Source organism: Phocoena sinus, chromosome 6 (genome assembly GCF_008692025.1).
Source record: "Phocoena sinus isolate mPhoSin1 chromosome 6, mPhoSin1.pri, whole genome shotgun sequence".
NCBI lineage: Eukaryota > Metazoa > Chordata > Mammalia > Artiodactyla > Phocoenidae > Phocoena > Phocoena sinus.
In genome coordinates, this window is record NC_045768.1 from 77,086,305 (window position 1) to 77,110,050 (window position 23,746).

The 23,746-nt window shown below is 35.1% G+C and overlaps 1 pseudogene; it reads right to left on the reverse strand.

Moving 5' to 3' along the window:
* Positions 1 to 363: 363 nt before the first annotated feature.
* LOC116755020 lies at positions 364 to 1,056 on the reverse strand (annotated as a pseudogene).
* Positions 1,057 to 23,746: the final 22,690 nt, after the last annotated feature.

Sequence of the window (23,746 nt, forward strand, 5' to 3'; positions counted from 1 at the left end):
CGAACAGATAGTTCCAAAAGGTAGTAAACACCATCAACAAAATACTGCACAGAAAAGGTCTTATGTACAGCTTACATCCATTCACACTTTTTCCTCTGAAAACTGGAATACCCGGGCTCCAAGTATTCTCACTTGAAAAAAGAGAACTCAGATGGACTTATACATCAATGGGGAGATGCATTCACCTTGGGTAAAGACAGAACTAAAAGAAAAGTTTTATCAAGCAAACAAGGAAACTAGTAATATGGCTCATTTTAAAAGATGACTTCTAGACTCAGTGGAAAGGAAAGGTGCCCAGGAGCCTGCCAGGAGCACAGCAGGGTGGCTGGGCAGTAGGGAGTACAGCTCAGTTCTGCTGCCAGTTCAGTGGTGGTGTCTAGCCCGGCAGCCAGGTGCGTGATGTAAATACAAGCTACCCCCGTTCTCATCCTCCTCCAGATGGTGGAGTCTTTGGCTGCCCCACCTGTGGACTCTAGGAGTGCATAATTAAATTCCTGGCTATCCTAGACTTCAATGGGCAAAGTATTCAGTCTCTCTTCATAAGTCCAGGCTTAAGGGAATTCTACTTTGGTCTGTTTCTTCACAGTGGTGTAGAGGATGAACATATAACAAAACCAGCATCTTGTAGCCTTGATCCTAAAAGGATTAAGAGCAAAGTTTGTCCTCAGTGACATCTTTTATTAATAGGACCTTCCACCAAAGCTCAGGGACAGGTTGTCAAAACAATTGAGGTTTTCAACAAAGTGTTGTCAGATATGCTGGTATGTGAATAGTCGTTGCTACTTCTGTTATACAGAAATTATACAACTAGCTTATTTGAAGTTGCTGTAAGTTTTCCTTCTTCTTTGGAAGCGGTGATATCAGAACCTTTGCAGCGAGGCTCGTTTTGTTTCATAGGCCTGCCTGGCACTTGTCTGTGAGGCCCTGAACCTTGGCCTCTGTCAACAGCTTCTCCATTTCCTCGTGGCTCTCAGGCAATGAGACTGCTGCATCATAAAGGCAGTTGAGTATCTTACGTAAGTGATTCCTGCATTGTTTATTTGCATTATAGAACATATTTCTTTTAGTGTCAAAGTATAATCCATATCTAATAGTGAATAGTATTTTTGCAAACTGTGCAAAAACAAACCCATCGATGAGTTCATTAGTCTTAAATAACTAGGTAACTGGTGTTTTAGATGCTCTGTGTCGTGTAAAAATCCTTGGTGACTTGTTAAATACATGTTTAAAATGTTTTAATCACATCAGTAAAAAGTTGCTTGGTGTTTTTGTATGAATGGAGAACAGATTTTTTTGTTATTTTACACTATTTTAAATAACGAAATATCTGACACGTTTTCAGAAGTAAATTAGATTTAAATAATAAAGGAAGCTTATTGTTTAAGCTGTTTTCTCCTCAGAATATACAGTAGGTCAGCGTGGGCTACAAAACAAGGAGCTGTCTAACGCAGTTCTCTAGGGAAGTGGGTTTAATGACCTAAATAATAACAAATGGTAATTAGCATACTAGCCATCTGTGGATAAATACATGCTTTTGAAGTGCTTAAGGGCACTAGAGCAGCCTGTTCACTTAACTAGTTTAAAGATTCCCTCCCAAAGCCTTGTTTGTACCACTAATTTATACCCTATATGGAAAAAGGAAGAATTTCAGATATAAAGATAACATGATTTTAGGCCACACATTTCACAGAGTGGATCCTAAACCCATGAATTACCATAATGGAAATAGGAAAATTTAAAAGAATGAAAAGTAAAGCTGAATAATTTGGACTCCAAAGTAGAATATGGCTGTTCTCTGCAAACAGATCCCTTGGAGCTTGTTGAGCTTTCTGGATAAGGAAATTACATGCAGTACGTTTTATTTACTTGGGCATGGCAGTACCTAGGGGGGCACGCATTTTCATATTTTCTCCTAATGTATTGAACTATATGCTTTGTAGCAGACCTCAGAGAGCTGGCAGAGTGGAAAGCCAAGGTTAGTTGTACAATCCTTTTTGTGACAGCAACACAGTGTGAAAAGACATCTGTGTTGACATTGCCAAGTGTGTGCTACATGATCAAACCCTTCATAGTTAAGCTTACTCCCAGAAGACATAGATTTCTCAACACAATAAGTAGCCAGGTGCCCACAAACCCTGAGATCCTAAAAATTCTGGCCAAGTTGATTTAATTCTGTGGTCTCCTGCTGAAAATTGTGTTGATTCACATTCGTGGCATGATGACGGGGGACTGGAGGAGGGGAGGGCATCGGGGTGAATAGGGCTTGATGTGTTTGCTCTCCAATCAGTGTCACTCAATCAGTGTGCGTAACAATTAGCATCTTACTAGGGTGTTTGCTTTCTTCTCTTTTCGTACTGCATAATTTGGTACTTTATTATATCACCTCATGTTCTTTAGCTGCTTCATGTAGCATTCATTTGGAAGTCACTTCTCAGAAAAACTGAAAAAGAAAACTCTAGCCGAGAAGAGGAAGTTATCTATGGAAAAGCCAAGTCCTCATTCATAGCTACTCACATTCTAACTTTACGCAAAAATCTATCAAGTCTGCTTTGTCTGTCTGTACCAGGTTAGAAGCAGCAAAACGGAAGAACCCATAATGTGTTACATAAGGCGAGTGGAAAAGGCATGTTGAGAGTAGCAAATAATAACAGCCAACAGGGTAGGAAGAGATAAATAAGTTATACAACTTGGGTAGCAAAACTTTATAGGCAAACATTTTCTCAGGTTGCATTCTTAAGAAACGGATCCTTAAATAATGATTCAAGTGCAAGAAATTATGAAGAAAAGAGCAAAGAAAAGAGGAAGCAAAACAGGAAGGGTAAAAAACCGAGAAAAGGTGTAACTGTACCTAAAATTCCAGCCTCAGCCTCACCCCACGAGAAGCTACGTAGAATACATTGCACCTCAGCGTCTGGCCTATCTCGAGGCCAAAAACCTTGGCTTTTTTGTTTCTTATTAGTCATTTAGTGGTCTAGGGCCATGAGGGCTGGATGGTATAAGGGGGAATTATCCTGTGTTCCAGCAGACAGCACACAGAAGCAGCAGGATGGGCTCACAGCACCAGTAAAAGGGGGTCTGGTTAGGTCATCAATTACATCCATGTCCATATGCCTGAGGCATTTAATGTCTCTACCAATCATTGAGGTCAAGAATTGTTCCTTGTTCAATATCAAAAACAGAGGTCTATGTGCAATAAAAATCATTTAGTTTCATAATGAGGAGGCTGAGTTAATTTAACTCAATAAATGCTCACCCCTACTTCTGGGCTCAAAATAACAAAGGATGTACAGTAGAAAGACCACAGGATTCAGGAATTACAGGTTCAAGTCCTTCTCTACTGCCATTGGATACCTATATGATCTTAATGTCTGTCCTTAGTTTACTTTGTTGATATGAATGGCTTCTTTATACCCCAATTCAACAAATCCTATACATCCCTCTAAAAAAAAAAAAGAAAACCCACAATCAAGTGTCAAAGTGAGAGAGCAGTTGAAAAGTCCTGCTGCCAAACAGAAAATACTAAATAAATATCAACTGAAAACAAAAACATAAATAGATTCAGCCAATATTACATTTGGCTGTTAATGACAAAGACCCTGATGTGGTAAAGGGCCATTTATCAAGAGCCTAATGTATTTTCAGACACAATATTATATGTTTTCTTAAATTTCTGAGATTATCCATAAACATATCAAGTTGCGAGCTTATAATGTAGTCATTTTTTTCTAATAGTTTAACTATGTATACTATTAACATGAGTGATTGTTATTTCGATTGTCTGTATACTTAAAATGTGTCAGTACTTAGAGTTTATAATTTTCCAGAGAAGAGTAAATAAATCCAGTTAAGGTATACTTTATAAATGTTTTAGTTTTAGGGTTTCATTTAAAAATTCGGGGGTGGGTTCTAGGGAGTTGTGTAGAAAAAACCCTTCCTTTTCTAATGTATTTGTCAGCATTTTTAGAAAGATCCATATTTAGATTTTTGAAGGCAATCCTGTATCTGCATACAGACAGCCGAAATGACAATTTTAAAACAACAAACCCTAATCCCTAGTGACTGTACATCTGTGTCACGAAACAATCACATAATCTGGCATGATTAAAAGGTTTGCTGATCAGAGCTCTACAGCTGAGAGCCAAATACGGCAAAGTATGATCTAGTTTTCTCCTTCACAAATGCAAATAAAGACTGGCACACAGACCAGAGAAAGCAGTTGTTCTTACACAATTTAGGTCCATACAATTTTGGTTGAAGAAAACGTCCAGTAGCAATAATTTCTTTGAAAATTCAAGTTTTCAGGCATACACCATTAAGGCAAAGTTTCCGATTTTATAAACATGTGCTCAAAATGAAAACACAGGATGTCATGTTTTACATAACCTGGAAAAATACTTTAAACACCGTTATCCTCTACATCAAATTAATAATGAAAGTCTACATGAAATTAGAAAAAAAATGATGACTAGTATTTTAAGTAACCATTCAATAATAATACTGATGATGTAAAGATATTTGCCTGCTTGTAAATATTTTCCAGAAAGTAATACTGTCTTTGTCCTTGTCTCTATAGTATCTAGCCCTAGTCCCTGGCCCACAATTAGCATTCATTCAAGATTTTTAGTTGAATGGATGAATGTCGTTTGAATGGGTAAAGAAATTCACAAACATGAAATGATTGTCGAGAAAATAATTCTAGGAATCATAGCAACTTCTGGCCTAACGTCTACAGAATACTAGAAGATGCAACCACATTAATATAAATATTCCACTGGACCAAGGAGGAAATATATTTTAGCGTGACAATTATTTTTTAAAGATACAATTCATATTGTCATATATGCCTGATTATAAATCTTGCATTCCCTTCCACAACTGTCTCCTCTGAAAAAGCAAAATACACTAAGGATGGAATTCTGATGTCAAAATATCTGTCACTAACCCAGATATTTTCTTACTTGCTGCAGATATGGCAGCGACTTTGGATCAGGCTCAGACCACACAGGATACCGTTATTTGAATTTGTTCTTTGGCACAGCTCCTGGTTTTTTGTTTTTTGTTTTTTTTTGCGGTACGCGGGCCTCTCACCGCTGTGGCCTCTCCCTTTGCGGAGCACAGGCTCCGGACGCGCAGGCCCAGCGGCCATGGCTCACGGGCCCAGCTGCTCCGTGGCACGTGGGATCCTCCCGGACTGGGGCACGAACCCGCGGCTCTCGCATCGGCAGGCGGACCCCCAACCACTGCGCCACCAGGGAAGCCCTCTTGGTAATTTTGATGTATCCCAGCAATGTCCCCAACAGCAAAGCTGAAAAGTCCTGCTGTCTGTATTTTTATTGAGATGTTGACTATAATAGAGACCGTTTGGTTAGAATCACCTGCACCTACTAAGGCTCTGGGTTTGAATTCTTTCTTCTTTCTATTTTTCTCCACCTCTTCCTTTTACTCTATTTAATCTTTTTTTTTTTTCCTTGAATTTCATCCTTGGAGTTTTCATCCTGAAGATTTCCATTTCTGAATATGAAACCATGCAAGTTCTGTATGTCTTTTCCAATATGACTTTCTATATGTAACTAACTAATTTCCAAGTGGCAGGACAGACTGCTTAACAAAGTGACACATATTCATTCTGGTCACTGCAAAGCTCAACTGTTCCAAATGTATGCTTAGGCACTACAATGTTAGGTGGAGGGGGGGGGGGCAAATACATAAAGGGGGCACTGAAAGTCACAGTACCCCTGTAATTCAAAAGCACCTTCTAAATTAACTGTGCCCCGACAACTGTGTTTCTCATGAGTTAAGGAAACCTAATCTTTGTTCTTCATAGGAGCTCCAGTTCAACTTGGATTATCTTTCAGGGAGATAAATCTCCTGAGGAAGGTCCAAATGACATTTTATTTTAAATTAAGATTAGAAACAATGACAGTTTATACTCCTAATCATGTGTTTTTCAATAGATAATTATAAAGGACACCATGGTTTTAACATTTAGCTTATTTTCAGAAGATTAAAAAGGGTAGGAAGCATTTTTACTTAACAATGGTAGCACTTAGAGACAAAGAATTTTATCTGAAATCTAGTATCACTGTTGTAATTTTTGCTAAAACATTAATCTGCAGTGAGCATTCATGGAGAATTATTTCTTTGAAACAAGCATCTCTGAAATCCTCAAATACATCTAGTTTGATAATACTGTATTTATATACATGTCTGTCATTCACAATTCTAATGAACCAACAGGTGTATGTATATACAAAGAGACATAATATGCAAGAATGAGAGAAATTTATTATTTGTCAGGTATAAGTAATGTTAGCTATCACTGGAACACTTTATATGTGCCAGATACTGTGCTAAGTGTTTTTACACACACGTAGGTAATCACAGCTTTTATCCCCATTTTATATATGAGGGAACTGAGATGTGGATATGCTATGTGGTGGAATTAGGGATTCAAATTGAGGGATGCCTGAATCCAAAAACATATTTTTAAGTCACTAAACTTGCACTGTATAATATGATAGCTACCCATCACACAAGGCTGTTGAGGAATTGAAATGTGACTAGTATATATTGACATGAGCTGTAAGTATAAAATGCACACTGGATTTCAAGCATTAGTATGAGAATAAGAAATATATAATACATATCTTTTCTTACAGATTAGATGTTGAAATGATATTTTGTCTATACTGGTTTAAAGAAAATATATTATTTAAATTACTTTCACCTGCTTCTTTTTTCTTTTCAGTGGGGTTACTAGCCATTATAAGTTGATTGACATGTACACAGTGCTATGTTTAAAATAGATAACCAACAAGAACCTACTGTAAAAAAATTAATTAATTAAAAAATAAATAAATTACATATGGAGTTCTCATTTGTGGCTTCACTATATTTCTACTGGATCACGTTGCACTAAACTACAATATATAGGCTCCATTTTTCTTTGACAAATTAGGGAAAGACTCAGAACTGTTAACATCCTGCTTAGTGGGCCTTTACCTCTTACTCATGTTTGCATCTCTATCATGGCAGAATTTATTTCTTCACTTTAATGTAGTTATTTATATTGTATAATATAAATCAAAGGTCCTAGAAGTCAGGCTCTGAGTTTTCATCCTACAATACGAAGGAAAAGGGAAAGGAGCTTTAATGTGAATAACAGTCTTTTAGGCTTGATAGCCCTGTCAGCCTCCCCTCCCCATAGGCTGTTCTCACATCACTTAGAATGGAACCAGGAATGCCCTCATCAGGATTGCTCCGGAGTGGACAAACTATAGCTTGTGGCCAAATCCAACCCACCATCTCTTTTTGCAAATTATTTTTTATCTAAACAGTCACACATATTCATTTAGGTACTGTTGAGTAGTTCTTCCAGAGACCTTTGACCCTCAAATCCTAAAATATTTACTACCTGGACCTTTATAGAAAACACTTGCCAGTCCTGAAGTAGCTGATGCCACCATTTAGAGCTGATCCCTTCCTTTGGCAACTTACATCTTAGGGAACAAACCCACTAGAATTACATTACAATCTGATGAAATAACAAACCCTTTTAAAACTATTTGAAACTCCAATTTGTTTCACATTGTGTTTCAAGGATGCTTACATTTTAATAAGCACTTCTAGAATAAGAACCCTGGAATCCTTACAAGACTTTGTGATTACCTCTCCGTTAAGATACTGGGGCTGAGAAAAAATTTTGTTATGTCCTCTATCCTGACACCAAGCTGAGGCCTAGAAAGTTCAGGATTTCAAGACTTAAAATGGGCATGTCCAAAATAGCTGCTATAATACTTCCAAGAACAGAGAATTCACTCTGGAGAAAATGAAGTATGCTTATGTTCTGGGGAGTGAGCTCTTTAAAGCCACTTTGTTATAGAATAAAGGGTAAAGAAATCAATAGAGATATACTATCATTACTAATGTGACCTGTCAATACAAGACTTTTTGCATTTTTTATTTTATTTTGCACCAGCTGGGTCATTTGAAGGTCATAGTTAATGAGGGAAATTCTCATTTTATTTAACCACATTTGTTTGTGTTGATATAATCAATTGACCTCAATTTTCCTAGATGTGGCAGACCAGGTGAAATTAAAGCTATTCTTAAACAAGGCATACTTTGCACCAAGGCTAGTGAGAAAGGATAAAGAAACATTTACTCCTTACTGATGCTTCCACAACTAGCTATCATCAATGTTTCAAATATCATCTTTTGAGTGAACACCACTGTGACAAGTACTATGCATACACTTACGTAAAAGTGAGCCATAAAACAAGGAAACAGGATAGGAGGATTATAGAAACTTTCAAAGATTTTTATAAAATTGTGCAATGAACTATTTTTTTCTGAGAAGCATTTTTACAAATGAACAAAATATAAATTGAGGTATTTTCTACAAACATATTTGCACTCCATTATTAGAGGCTGCTTATTTGCTCCGAAGGAGAACTAGAACACACTTAGGGGATATCAATTTTAAAATCCAATGAAGGCACTGAAATAGTTGAAGGAAATGTCTAGTGAAATACCTGTCTTGGTAAATAAAAAATATATTTTTTTATTCTGAGAATCTAAGGAACTATATTATTTAAACAATGGTTCTCAAATTTAGCTAAGCACAAAATGACCAATTTGTGTAAAAAGAAAAATATTAAACTTTTATTTAAAAGCAAGAACATTATTAAGCTTTACTAATATTGAAGCATTAATTGATACGGACACTTTGCTTCATTCCTACAGGTCACTTACCAGAAGAGGTTATCATGAAGAAAAAGTGAGACTTGTACAATGTAGAGATGTTACCAGTGGTATCCTCTTTCATACATTTGCCTTATCATATTGCAATAGATTGGAGTTTATATGCAATTCATACATTTGTTTTCTTAGTCTGAGTGTTTACAGAGGCCACAGTGTATTTCTCAATTGCAAATGATAAAAATAAAACTCAAACTACCCTGAGTAAAATGGCAAACTTCATTTGCTCAGTAACTGGGAAATTTAAGGATGATACTGGCTTGACTCCAATGTATGCCATAAGACTCTCAATCTCTGTCTCTACATTTTCATGCTCTGCATGTCACTATTAGTCTCTTTAAATCACCCTTATTCTCTTGTGCTATAGACAAACTTTCTTCACACAATCAGAAAAGATGCCCACTGGCCAACCAACCCTGTACCTTATAGCTACCAATTTTAAAGAGAAAGAGATCAACAAGTTCCCACCTTCCATGTGTCAAATCTAATGGAAGACACTTACTGACTTTAATTTGGTTAAAATAAATGGTGCTGCCCACGAATCTCAGAATATATGAAAATAAAACACCCCAGTAGCATTTCAGCATGTATGTCAAAAATCATGATGTAAAAAGAGAAAAAAATCCAAATGAAAAAGTTTTGCATATATTTATTCAGTCAATAATCTAAGCTGTACACACACAAAATTAGGAATTTGGTAATGGGGATTTACATGCACAAACTACTGAAGTGATATTGTTTTCATTAATTACACTTTTTAATGGCATTCTATAGAAAGAAAGAAAAATGTAGCACTATCTTTCAGATATTCTCATGAGTTCTATGGATTGATTGGGGATATTCCAACACAGGAACTGTTTTCACGAAATTATTTTTTAAGATGATTTATTTAAGAATATACTGACATGGATTTTCTATATGTTTCTTTCTAATTATGAATCTTTCATTAAATTTTTTTTCTTTCTGGAATGGATATTGTTTTCTGGAAAAAAATGAAGAGTTGGAATTTAAAATATATTTTAGAAAATTTCTGTAGTCCCTTCCAATTATTAACACTCCAGGATTCTATACTTTTCCTCTTTTCTTTCTCCCACAATCCTGGCGATGCTTTAAAGATTTAGTGTTTCAGACTAGTTGCATTCCTAAGATTATTCTTCTAATGTAGAGTAAGGAAATAACTCCCCAGGTTAAAATTTTAAACCAGTAAATACAAATCACGTTCTATCTTTCTAAAATTCCCTGGAGAGTCTTCACTGCATGCATTTACACAGGTATTATGTGAGTAAACAGCAGAAGATCCCACTTTTTAAAATATCTGAATTGAGAACCAGGATTTTTGAAATTTAATAGCTCCTTTTGGTCCATGTGAATATCTAATACTTTGTTAAGCTGCTTCCTATACATGAAAAGCATTAAGAGAGTACATCCTATCAGTTCTTACCTCAAGGAAAAATTTTTTCTTTCTTTTTTTTTTGCTTTATTTATTTATTTTTTGTTGTTGCTGTTGTGTGGGTAGTTTTTTTGCTTTATTTTTATTGTTTGAGATTATGAATGCTAATAACTAAACTTATAATGGTAATCATTTCACAATATATGTAAGTCAAACAATTGTGCTGTACACCTTAAGCTTATGCAATGATTAATGTCAACTATATCCCAATAAAACGGGAACAAAAAGATCTAGTATTATTGTGGGACAGGCCTTTCTAAAAATGAAACAACTTTCAACTTTGGTTAGGATTCTCTAAGCTAAAATAAAAAAAAATTGTATCATTTTAACTGGTGAGAAGCACATTTTGTAGACAGCTTTTCTTTCAAACCATGGGTGAAATCAATATTTATTTGAATCACCGCTTGCTTTTAAAAATGGAAGAAGCTATAAAAACTTAGGTATTAGGCATATTCAGTTTATAAAGTATGCCATTTAATTTAATTCACATGCACATTCCTTTCTTTAAAAAAGTGGGAAATGTAATATTTTTTTGTACCATATTTTCTTTTTTTTTGGGGGGGGGTGGATTTTACTAAAGCATTTGGCCAGGAATATATTATTAAAATAGCTATAATTAGCTTTGATGCTATTTCAAAATTCAAGACAATCACATATGTCTTTAAACCCAAAATATTATTTTTCACTTTTATGAAATGTAAAACATGTAAAATAGCCAGCCAAAGACAAATTTGGAAATCCAGACTGATTAAAGAGCTATTTTTTACAAAATTATAAAAAATATTAGGTGAAAATAAAAGATAATGCTTATTTTAGGAGCTTATGTTGGGAATGTCCTTTCTAGGGAGATGCAAAACACAGAATTATAAAGGTCTGAAACATTTGATAATATGATTGAGGAAAAATACACCTTAAACGATGTTCCAAGATGTGTGACAACTGGAGAAGTTTTTCAGTTCAGCAAATGTGTCAAATAATATATAAAGAGTTCATATGAATCAATAATAAAAAAGTAAACATCCTTAAGACTCCTCAGTTGACAAAAAGTATATAGGTAGGCAATTCATCAAAGCAGAAATACAAATAGCCAATAAACATCTGAAAAGTTATTGCATCACCTTTTAAGTCAGAAAAATTTTAACAAAAGCAATGACATACCATTTTCACACTCGATTGAAATGATAAGACAGATGGTACATAGTCCTGGAGAGGGCATAAGATAATGAACAATCTCATACACTGATTGTGTAAGTTTATATTGGGACAGCCTTTGAGGAGCAACACGATGTGTCAAAATATCAGATGTACATGTTTTCAACCAATTATTTTTTCCTTGCGGAGATTTATCTTAAAAAATACTTGCATACATGTGTTTCTCATGACACAGTTTAAAATTAGCAAACCAAAAAACCCCACAAAAACCTGGGAAAATGCTATAAGTAATTTTAAAGTTATTTATAAGTCATACCATACTTTATCTAGAATGACTTTAGATAAGTATGATATGTCCACACTGGAGAACATATAGCAGCTATGAATGATTAATATTGTCTAACTCAACACAGAAAGATGTATTTTGATGTATCATTACGTGAAAACAGCAAAATGTAGAACAATATATTATAAAATAGTGCTCTTGAAATTAACCAAATAAAACAACCACCACTCCTATAACTATTTTTAGATTTTTTTTCTAAAGGCCTGAAAGGATATGCACAGAAGTAACAATAATGGCTACACCTGGGGAGGGAGAGGCTGAGGTCGAGAAGAAACTTTCATTTATGTTACATGAGTCTCCAATAGCTTGAATTTTAAACAATAAACATGTTTTACTTTTGAAATAAAAGAGTATTTGCAAAGTCTTTATAAAATAATGGTGTAATTCATTGCTAATTATAATCACATATGCTTTTAAAATATGGATAGTCAAGAATAGAAGTCATAAATGAAGGAAGGAATACTGCTTTCTCAGGTGAGTATCTCAATGCAGAACTAGTTCCCTTTGTCTTGAAACACTGACAGAAACTTATTTCCCTTTCTCTAATTATCATAGGCACAAATAAAATTGTAGAAGATAGTAAAGAGTGATAAAGCTATATGTATGAACTCTTAAATGGGTTGGTCTATTAATCGTTTCCCCAAATCTTGAATAGCTTTTAATCTTTTTTATAGATGGTAGATCTCTAACATCCTTTCTCAATCGTGTTCTAGTATCATAAAATAATATTAAGATAAACATACATGGCCCAATTACACACCAAAAGCCAGATACAGAGTAAATATTTGAGAAAAAATGGGCTAGCAAAACTATCTTAGGTATCTGCTATGATGCCAACTACAGAGCTGCCTGACATAACAGGAATAAATTCTAACACTATTAGGTGTGATCAAGGGTTCTTTGAGGGAAAATTCTATTCCTTTCACTCTCAAATAAATTACCAGATGAAAGTCAAAGTATCTTTAAAAGGAACTAGGCTATTTACTTTAAATTAGAGCTAAGAGACTATACACAAATACTTATGGTAGAGGCAACATTAAATTTCCATTAAAATGCAATCTATTGAGATATCAATATCTATATCCATATCAACATCTATCTATATTTATAGCTATGCCTATCTAGATAAATATTATAATATATATTATATACATGTATATTTTATAATATTATATATCTATCACACTACCTAATTAGTTTTCTATTGCTATAATAAATTGCCACAAATTTAGTGGCTTAAACAATGCAAATTTACTATACAGTTCTGTAGAAGTCTGACACAGGTCTCACTGGGATAAACTTAAAGTGGCAACAGTGCTGTATTCCTTTCTGGTAGCTCTAGAGGATAATCTGTTTCCATGCCTTTTGAGCTCCTAGAGGCCACCAACATTCCTTGGCTTGTGGCCCCTTTCTTCTTCCTTCAAAGCCAACCATATCATAATTCCTATGCTTCTTCTTCAAGCCTCACATTTTCCTCTGACTGCAACCAGGAGAGCTATGTCAAGCCTTAGCCCATCTCTAGTGGGATGAGGGGTTATTGAGTTGATGATTGATGGGAAGATAGAGGGTAATTGACCCATATGAAGGGGTAAGGCTGGGAGGGGTATAGAAAGTCAACTTTATAAAATCCACGGTACTGCCGAGGACAGGTACTGTTTGTTAGTCCACATGGCATAAAGAAGACTACTTCAATGAAGTAAATTATTTATCGAAGTCAGGATCTGTACACTTGTTCTGTAAAGGACCAGACAGTAAATATTTTAGGCTTCTGGGCCAGATAGCCTCTGTCCCAGCTGCTTAGCACTGTCAGTTAAACCTGCATGCAGCCATAGACAATAAGTAGATGAAAGGTCATGGTGGAGTTCCAGTGGACACAGTGGACATTCAGGGACACTCAAATTTGAATTCCACATCATGTCTACATGCCAAAATATTATTATCCTTTTAATTTTTTCATGATTTATAAATATAAAATTCATTCTTAGCTCATGGGCTATTCAAAAAGGGCAGTGGGCCAGTTTTGGTCTATAGGCTGTAGTTCGCTCATGCTGGGCTAGATTACTTACAGTGAATAGAAGTGCTTTTCTTAGCCATTATTTCAGATTTCTAAGGTATGGTCAAAGAAACTACATGATGTCTTGAAAGCCTGAATGTCCTGATAATTATTATATTCTTCAAAACATTGTATCAGAAGTTATTTACCTTTTGGATGGAAACAAGTACAAGAATGTCAATAACGAAATCATTTTTTATCACAGATTATAGAAATTAAAGCCAATATCTATGTTTCTTGGCAAAATAAATATGGACTGATTATGTATGTCTAAATCAGGAAGGCTTTCTTTAGTGAAAATTACGGTTAACATCAAAGGTCAAAAGTCATACATTTATTGAAACTATAATGTCCTTTTAAAGAAAACGTCCTCATTATGGAAAAGCATAAATGAACACAAAATCTGCCTATGGTGCTTCTGAACAAGAGAAGTAGGTAAGAACTTTTCACCTTATTCCAATAACACCCCCTCCTCCAGTATTTGCCAAAGAGGAGGACATGAGTGAATGAAAATCTAATGAATATCCATGAATTCAGATGTGCCCGTGAAAGGTTACTTCCAGAATTAAATGTGTAAGCTTTAAAGTTGCAGCTAGATCCCATTTGGTATGCAGGCAGAGGCATGTACCAGGGAATTCGGGCTATCACTGTTAATGTAAATTAATTTGTACCTCAAGTCTGTTAGGCTGGTGGAAATCAGGATATGATAGAGATACACAGGGCATAGTAAAAACTTGGCCATTGGGAGTGATTTACTTTTCATATTATGATGCTAACCTAGTTAATTTGCTGGGCACAGATTTTAATAGTGAAGCCAGGGATTTAACTCAGTTGGGGTCAACCCTACCTTCACCTGCAAAAATTGTAGACACAAAAGGACTGGGCTAACTTGCTTCCTGTGTTCAAGGTTACAGAGGCTTCTAGCAACCTCCAACCCTATAGGCTCCTCACACAGTTCATTCAATACTGAATAAACATGACTCTAAGTGCTATCAATCAGGAGTTTGCCTTTCATCTTCTTTGTGCAGGAAGGGAGAAATTAAGGAAGCAAATTTTAATTCTTTATGTACCCTGCTTGGGGGAACCAATTTGCCAGCTGATAGAAGGCAGAAAAGAGGAAAGATGGAAGTGTGAGAGGAATTTAGGGATGCTCATCTGAGAACATCTCAGTAATTTGATTTGGCTATTTTTTAGAATTGCCATGGATATTTAATGCTATGTACACTGTGTGTATTCACTTAGTATGTTAGAGATGATTTAAATGCTGCATCTCAGCATCATGAGAAACCAGGACCTAAAGAACTAAACCAAGACCCCTTATCTCTATGCAAGTGCAATAAACAGATCTCAGGTTCATAATTCAAAGTACCTGATCATTATATCATAGCGTAAAAAGGGCTGAAATGTGAGCTCCATGAGGGCAGCAACCCTATTTTCCTTCATAATTATTTTCCCCCGAGTGGTCTGCCCATTGCCTGACATGAAGTAGGTACTCAACGTTTTCTGAATAAATGATAAATCATTGAATCTATAGTATACAAAAACTATTGCCAATTATTAACAAAATCCCATATAAAAAAAAACCAAAGTATACTAGCAACTGATTTACAAAAGACACAAAAATGGCTAACAAAAACAAATCAACTAATGCCAACGTGTTTTGCCTACAGGATTGGTATTCTTAAAATACTGACAATTGCCCAGTATTGGTGAAGAGATAAGAAAACACATTCATTGGGTAATTTTTGGAAGAATAAATCGCTAAAACTTTTCTGGAGGGCATTTTTACCACGACACCAAAACGTAAATGAAAATGAAAAAAAAATGACCATTTCACTAACCGACATGGATGGATCTTGGAAACATGTTGAACAACAACAAAAAAGGCAAACAGAAAAGAACACATATTGTATGACTCCATTCATACAAAGTTCAAAAACAGGTAAAACTAATGTATGGTGTTAGGAGTCAGGCTAGAAGTTCCATTTGGGGAGAGGGGATTAATAATTGAGAAGGGGTATGAGAAGGGCTACTGGGGTGCTAATAATGTTTTATTTCTTGATTAGGTTGTGCTCATATGGTGTGGCCAATTTGTCAAAGCTGTATACTCATGATCTTTTACTTTTCTATGTGTATGTTACACCTCAAAAAACTTTCTCTTCAAAAAAAAAATGCTTATAAAGATTTCTCCCCAACTGGTTAAAACAAACAGTGCACATAAAATTGTAGTCTTGTAATCACTGAAATAGTATATGGTTTCTAAAAAGTGGATAATAAGCAGAGGTTGTGTACTTGTGCATGTGTGTATAAACACATGCAACATATTCGCAGTAGATCCCCACTCAATGTCAGTACCTTTGGCCTTGAGCTATATCTGACCCACATCGGCTATTATGAAGACAGATTGAAGTGACGTGTCTCAAGGTGACAGAAGATGGTTGAGATCATCACTTTACAGAGACCCTTGAGTCATCAGCCACCAGAAGAGCCACAACGCATTACTGAAATTGCAAGGTATCCCTGCAAGTCAGAGCCATGTGTATGAGAGTGCATAGTAATGAAGTCCCTCTGGTCATAAACACCCTTTGCACATATAGAAATGTACCTCTCTGCCCTGATTATTGGCCCTAAATGAAAACAAACAGAACTGGAAACACATGCATTGCTTCTAGCTGTGTGGACGTTGTCAATCATCTGGACTGGACAGTCCAACAGTCTGTCATCTAGTCCAGAAATAAAGAATAAAACTAAGGATCAAATCACTTCTGCTTACATTATTTTTTCCCACTTAGTGGAATTTCTGGAGTTTTATTAACTGTACACATCTTGAACTTCTTATATTCTTAGTTTTCTTTTTCAGAATCAGATCCAAAAGCTACTTTCACCACTTAACTAGGAACACAAACCAGGCCTGTCTTGCCATATATTGATTTTTTTCTACAATTGTGACAATTTTCCACTTAAGGGACACTTTCCATTAATTACAGTATGGGAACTTGATATCTATGAGCCTCCTATTTTCTGTGTTAGTAGTAAATTGGTCATGGCATGAATATTAAGTGAAAAGTAAGTCCCTGTAATTATGAAAGATAGAAATACAGAATTTCACTAATAACATATTAAATGTCCTTTTACAATTCTGTTAAAGACAGAAATAAAGTGGTTAGTTTCAAATAACAGCATACAAATATACAAAACTACAAAATGATAACAGCATCCAAAAGCCCTGTTTACCAATCTGCCTTTCTACTTTTCCCACTAGTTTATTCTAAAGCATATTTCTAAGTAATTATTCCTGAAGTTATTTATAATCCATAAGCTATGCATATATGTTCTCACCAATAAAGTTCCTTCCTCTATTTTGACCCTGAAAGGAGAAACTCATTTCTGTTTTCATCTTTATATTTTTTTTCATTTCCATAATTACAGCCTTACATAAAACTTTGATTAGAACAAGGATTGTAATTTAATGGGACAATTGTATTTCATATTAACTAAGGTTGGATAAGATGAAAAATCTATTTGCCCTTTTTTCCACTTATACTCTTATAATTGTTTCTTGGATTGTGGTCTTCACAAGTGAAAAAAATATAGTATAACATATTCATTTATGAAGATTTCTCTAATAATGAAATAAAGATGTCATTGAAGTTGAAGTCTTTCCCAAGTAAAATGGGATGATCATTGAGTTAATAAAGCTTCCAGAACTGGGAACCTTCAGGAGATGGATGTTAGTGGCGATCTAATAGTATAAGAACTCAGATTTTGGTATCAGATAAAAAAGGCTTTAAATCCTAGAGAAGTCATATAAGTGACTTTGAACAAGTCAGTCATTCCCAAGTTGACAGGGCTAAAACAGAACTCTTCTTCCCTCATTCCCAATCTGGTCCTTCTCTAGTCTTCCCCATGTCAATCAGGTGTGTGTTCTGGGGGGCACAGCCACCCCCCAGTAATCAAGCCAAAAATCTAAGGGTTACCCTTGATTTTTTTCTATCCCTCCTCACACAATCACTAACATCCTCAAATATGTCTTCCTCTCTCCCCTTTTTACCATTTTTTATATGTGAATATTTTTTAATTAAGGGTTTACCATTATCAGAATGCACTCCAAATAGTAAATCAAGATACATAATACATTTTAATCAACTAAATCTAGGATTGCTTAATGAACTGTAATTTATTAAACATACTGTGTCCTCGTAAATAACCCTTTTTACCATTATTATCCACACTCAAACTACCATCATATATTGTTTGGATCATTTCAAATACCTCCTAATTTTCTCCATACAATTCATTCTTCACACAGCATCCAGTGTTCTTTTTAAAAATTAAATCAAGCCATTTACTCCCTTGCTCATAACCATCTAATGATTCCCTATCACAAGTCGAATATCCAAATCCCTTAACTAGGCTTACAAAGCTCTACCTGATCTCATCCTACTTATATCTTCAATTTCTACCTACAACAGTCTCCTCCTTGCCTATTATGATTCAGCCTCTTTAGTTCTCTCTGTAACGCTCTTCCTCCTTTTTGTCCCTCAGATCTCAGCATAAATGTAACCTTTCCTTTGACCACTCCAAGGGGACACTGAGTTACTGAAAACCGTATCACCCTATATTATTTTTTTCTGTTTTTTTTTCTACTTCTATACTTCTCTACTTGACACATAAAACGTGTTCCTTAAATATCTGTTGAATAAATGAAAGAACTTAAGAAAAGCGACTTTGTAACTGTAAAGCACAGATAATTCTACCCACCTGTCAGGGTTGAAACAGAAATTAAATGGGACAAGATATATTCCGTGTTCAGCACAAAGCTTGGAGCAAAATAAGACTTCATACATGATAGCTATTGGTAGCGTTTTTGTTAAAATAGGGATTACAATGGGGACTTAGAGAGGACTTGCAGCCAAGCGATACCACCTATCCTAACTGTAAATTAGGAGGATTTGTATGTATAAGCAAATTGGAACTCAAATAGATCAAGATTCATACTTGGTTACTGATGAGTCTTTGACAATTACTTGTATGCACCGAACCCCAACTTCCTCATGCCACTTCTTCAAAGACTGATTGGGAAGGATAAACAAGATACTAAATACAATTCACCTAGCGCAATGGTTTGGTATGTAGCGGATGTCCAATTAATAATACTTTCTCTCCATATATGTCACTGAGAAATAGCTCTGCAAACAGCATTTGGACTTCCATCTCTGAGTTAATATATGTGCTTAGGCTAATTTTATTGTTGTTTGTGCTTTCTTTTATTTCTTTGCCCTGTCCCTGGATGTGCCAATGTGGCTATCTACTAGGCTTTTTCTCATAGATCCACCTTATTGATGACGCTTGCAAATACACAGTCTTGGTAACTGGCAGCATTTAATTTGAAACACAAAGCCAAAATGAATAATAAAATAAATAATGATGGTTGAAAGGGGCAAGCCAATCATGAATGAAAAGAAAAACGGTCTCGTTGGTATTTTAGTTTCTTGGATCAAAAATGCACTTATTTCCATACACTTGCAAAGGAAACCAGAAAATAGAACACTGCCTATAGAACAAACTTGAATTATTCTATGGTCCATTAAACTCACTCTAAAAACTTTAATGTGTTTCTGCTTCAGAGGGTTGTCCATGTACAGGCATATAACCACACTATTATAATGCCCAAAGAACAAATTGCTTAACTCAGCTGCAGCAGTGGTCTTTCCACTGAGAAAGTCTGTATGGTTTTCAACAGCTCTTAGTGCAGCATTCTCCTGAGAAAGGTAAATGCTCTCTCTGCATTGTTTGCTTCACAGTTGATTCAAGTTGCAAAGCAGATGACTAGGACTCAAATGCTGGATAATACAGGAAAGGAAACTGTGTCATTTCTCTAAGTCTTAGTCAAAATGTATTCATCAGAAGCAGATTTAATAGTCCAAACAATAATTTGAAAAAGCACTCAGTTTTCCCAGCTACTCCTGTTCAGCATCTGGTTCCATTATCTCCTTTCCTCCTTTCAATTCGAAGCATTTTTATGCTTCAGATCTTCTTCAGCGTATCATCACTCAGATCTAACACATAAGACACAGGAATTTATATTGAAAATGATATGCATAACAACACTGTCCCTGGAGAGGACCTAAGGAAGCAGCTGCAGTTTGTAACAGAGCATCAATCAACTTTTTAAGTAAGGGGCCAGAGTTTTCTTTTTCTTTTTTTCCTTTTCCCCCCCAAGTTTACTGAGGAATAATTGACAAATATAATTGTATATATTTTTAAGTGTACAACATGATAATTTAATATACATATACATTGTGGGATGATTACCAAGATCAAGATAACTAACACATCCATCACCTCACATTTTTTTGTTTCTGTGGTGAGAATGCTTAAGATGTACTTCACCAACTTTCAAGTATATAATACTGTGTTATTATAGAATTATGTATAAATATACAATTATTATGTGTATATGATTATTATTAAAATAATTACTATATAGAATTTTATATAAATAGTATAAACACTTTCATATGTGGATTCTTTCACCCAGCATATTTCTGGGATGCATCAATATTACTAGTTTTCTTTTTTGCATGGCTTCTTTTCATTTAACTAATCTCTGAGATTTATGGACGTTTTTCATATATTAGTAGTCTGTTCCTTTTTATGGCTGAGTAATATTCTATTGTGTGGTTATACTACAATTTATCTATTCATCTGTTGATGAACATTTGGGTTGTTTCTGGGTTATTTTAACTATAAAGGAGGCTGATTAGGAACATTTATGTACAAATCTTTGTGCGGAACATGTTTTTATTTTTCTTGTGTAAATACCAAGGAGGAAATTTTTATATGTGGACATTTGACTTTATAAAAACAAATGCCAACTATCTTCATAGTGGTAGCAACATTTGAGAATTCCACGTGTTCTACAAATGCCAACATTTGGTATTGCCACAATTTTTAATATTAACCATTTTAGTTGTTGTGAAGTGGTATCTCATTGGGCTTTCATTTCTCATTTCCCTGATGACTAGTGATATTGAGAACCTTTCCATATGCTTATTAGCCATTATTATCATTTCTGTATGAAGTATCTGTTCAAATATTTTGCATATTTTCTTATAAATTGGCCTATTTGTCTTATTGTTAAGTCGTTAACTGCCCTTTATGTATTCTGGACGCAAGATATAAGTATTGTAATTTTTTTCAATTTGTGGCTTGCATTTTCATTTGCTTAATGAGGTATTTTGAAGAGTAGAAGTTTTTCATTTGGATGAAGTCCAATACACTAATTTGTTTCCTTTTATGATTTATGGTTTTTTAGGTTGTCCAATCTAAAAAAAAAGTCTGCCTACCTCCTCAAGGTCATGATAATTTTCTCTTATAATACACTTTAATTTCTGTAAATAGTATAAGCTAAGTTTAAGCTTCATTCTTTTATATGGATATCTACTTTCAGTTTCATTTGTTGAAAAATTTTCCTCCTATTCTATTGAATTATTTTGGCACTTTTGTCAATAATCAATGATCATTTATGTATTGGTCTCATGCCACTAGCACACTGTCTTTTCAGTATGATTTTCTCTCTCGGTGATCCAACATAGTTTCTAACTGTATGTACTCAAAGAACATGGTTTTTGTTTGTTTGTTTGTAATATCCTCTCTGGTTTAAATCCCACACAGTTTATTATTTTTAACTTGATGTGTTGTATTTTTCAGCTCTAGAAGTTCTATTTGGCCCTTTTTTTTATATATTTCCTCTGTCTCCTCTTATTTTCACGTTTTTGTTTTTTGATTCTTGAGCATATTTACAGTAGTTTTTTTTTCTTTTTAGTATAATTGCTTTCCAATGGTGTGTCAGTTTCTGCTTTATAACAAAGTGAATCAGTTATACATATACATATGTCCCCATATCTCTTCTCTCTTGCATCTCCCTCCCTCCCACCCTCCCTATCCCACCTCTCTAGGTGGTCACAAAGCACCGAGCTCATCTCCCTGTGCTATGCGGCTATTTCCCAATAGCTATCTATTTTATGTTTGGTAGTGTATATATGTCCATGCCACTCTCTCACTTCGTTCCAGCTTACCCTTCCCCCTCCCTGTAGCCTCAAGTCCATGCTCTCGTAGGTCTGTGTCTTTATTCCCATCTTAACCTTAAGTACTTCATGACCCTTTTTTTTTTCTTCTTCTTAGATTCCACATATATGTGTTGTTTTTTCCTTTCTGACTTACTTCACTCTGTATGACAGACTCTAGGTCCATCCACCTCACGACAAATAACTCAATTTCGTTCATTTTTATGGCTGAGTAATATTCCATTGTATGTATGTGCCACATCTTCTTTATCCATTCATTTGTCAATGGACACTTAGGATGCTTTCATGTCCTGGCTATTGTAAATAGCGCTGCAATGAACATTTTCGTACATGACTCTTTTTGCATTATGGTTTTCTCAGGGTTTATGCCCAGTAGTAGGATTGCTGGGTCATATAGTAGTTCTATTTTTAGTTTTTTAAGGAACCTCCATACTGTTCTCCATAGTGGCTGTATCAATTCACATTCCCACCAACAGTGTAAAAAGGTTCCCTTTTCTCCACACCCTCTCCAGCATTTATTGTTTGTAGATTTCTTTCTGACGGCCATTCTGAATGGTGTGAGATGATATCTCATTGTAGTTTTGATTTGCATTTCTCTAATGATTAATGATGTTGAGCATTCTTTCATGTGTTTCTTGGCAATCTGCATATCTTCTTTGGAGAAATGTCTATTTAGGTTTTGTGCCCATTTTTGGATTGGCTTGTTTGTTTTTTTGATACAGAGCTGCATGCATTGCTTGTATGTTTTGGAGATTAATCCTTTGTCGGTTGCTTCATTTGCAAATATTTTCTCCCATTTTCTGAGGGTTGTCTTTTCGCCTTCTTTATGGTTTTCTTGCTGTGCAAAAGCTTTTAAGTTTCATTAGGTCCCATTTGTTTAGTTTTGTTTTTATTTACATTTCTCTAGGAGGTGGGTCAAAAAGGATCTTGCTGTGATTTATGTCATAGAGTGTTCTGCCTATGTTTTCCTCTACGAGTTTGATGGTGTCTGGCCTTACATTTAGGTCTTTAATCCATTTTGAGTTTATTTTTGTGTATGGTGTTCGGAAGTGTTCTAATTTCATTCTTTTACATGTAGCTGTCCAGTTCTCCCAGCACCACTTATTGAAGAGGCTGTCTTTTCTCCACTGTATATTCTTGCCTTCTTTACCAAAGATAAGGTAACCATATGTGTGTGGGTTTATCTCTGAGCTTTCAATCCTGTTCCATTGATCTATATTTCTGTTTTTGTGCCAGTACCATACTGTCTTGATTACTGTAGCTTTGTAGTATAGTCTGAAGTCAGGGAGCCTGACTCCTCCAGCTCCGTTCTTCTTTGTCAAGATTGCTTTGGCTATTCGGGGTCTTTTGTGTTTCCATACAAATTGTGAAATTTTTTGTTCTAGTTCTGTGAAAAATGCCAGTGGTAGTTTGATAGGGATTGCATTGAATCTGTACATTGCTTTGGGTAGTAGAGTCATTTTCACAGTGTTGATTCTTCCAATTCAAGAACATGGTATATCTCTCCATCTGTTTGTATCTACTTTAATTTTTTTCCATCAGTGTCTCATAATTTTCTGCATACAGGTCTTTTGTCTCCTTAGGTAGGTTTACTCCTCGATATTTTATTCTTTTTGTTGCAATGGTAAATGGAAGTGTTTTCTTAATTTCACGTTCAGATTTTTCATCATTAGTCTATAGGAATGCAAGAGATTTCTGTGCATTAATTTTGTATCCTGCTACTTTATCAAATTCATTGATTAGCTCTAGTAGTTTTCTGGTAGCATCTTTAGGATTCTCTATGTATAGTATCATGTCATCTGCAAACAGTGACAGCTTTACTTCTTCTTTTCCAATTTGGATTTCATTTATTTCTTTTTCTTCTCTGATGGCTGTGGCTAAAACTTCCAAAACTA